Genomic DNA, 938 nt, shown 5'->3' on the forward strand with positions numbered 1-938 from the left:
CAGCAGGATGTGCCTGGATGAAGCCCTCTTCCTCTATTCACATGTGGTAAAGAAAAAAAAGCCTTTCTAATGCGTTCGAATGGTTTGGAGATGCAGTGTGTGTGTTACTGGCAACGATTTGACCATTGATCACTATCTCTATTAAGTCCCTACAAATGGCGTGCCCTTTTAAGGGCGCAAAAAAGCCATTTGGAATTCACCCTAAAGCTCACAACGCTTGCCCCGCCTCCGGGGTCTTCTGATTGGTCCATTGTTTTGGAACTGACATTGAGCGGCACTGTGTGTAAAAGTTTAAATTCTTTTAACTTGACACAGCATCTTAAAAACGTGGCGCTCATGTGCGACACGCTGCAAAAGATATTGCATATGTTGCATTCTGAACATTTTACTTTGACATACTGGACTTCGGTCAAAGTGGCGATGAAAATCCGTCCAGGCAAGCATTTCCCAAAAGCATCGTGAGCTAAATTGATCATAGAGACCGCTGGTGCCAATGGTTCTACAGTCTACTTGGGCTTACGATGCTTTTGGGAAGTGCAGCCCGGATCTTTTCATCTGTGTTTTGATGTAGTGTAAATTCGTTAATCCGAGTGTAATGGATTAACGAAAAGGAAAAAATATAGGGTGTGAATTTGGCTCTATGCATGGGTTGTTGATTGTATTTTGAGAAGTGGGTGTTTGCGGAGACGGGTTTAAGTGCACTAGATGATCTGAGAAGTCTGCTCACTGGAAGGTTCAGTTATGACATTTTGATTAAACAATACAAGCTCAAAAACAAGAAATAAAATAAGAACCATATGCACAAATGAAATATTCATGGCAATGATCTATAACAGAGGTGGGGAACTTTGATCCTGGAGGGCCATTGTCCTGCAGAGTTTAGCTCCAACCCTAAAAAAAATACCTACCTGTATCCTGAAGACCTTGATTAGCTTGCT

Source organism: Sinocyclocheilus grahami, unplaced genomic scaffold (assembly GCF_001515645.1).
Source record: "Sinocyclocheilus grahami isolate Dianchi unplaced genomic scaffold, SAMN03320097.WGS_v1.1 scaffold4955.1, whole genome shotgun sequence".
Classification (NCBI taxonomy): domain Eukaryota; kingdom Metazoa; phylum Chordata; class Actinopteri; order Cypriniformes; family Cyprinidae; genus Sinocyclocheilus; species Sinocyclocheilus grahami.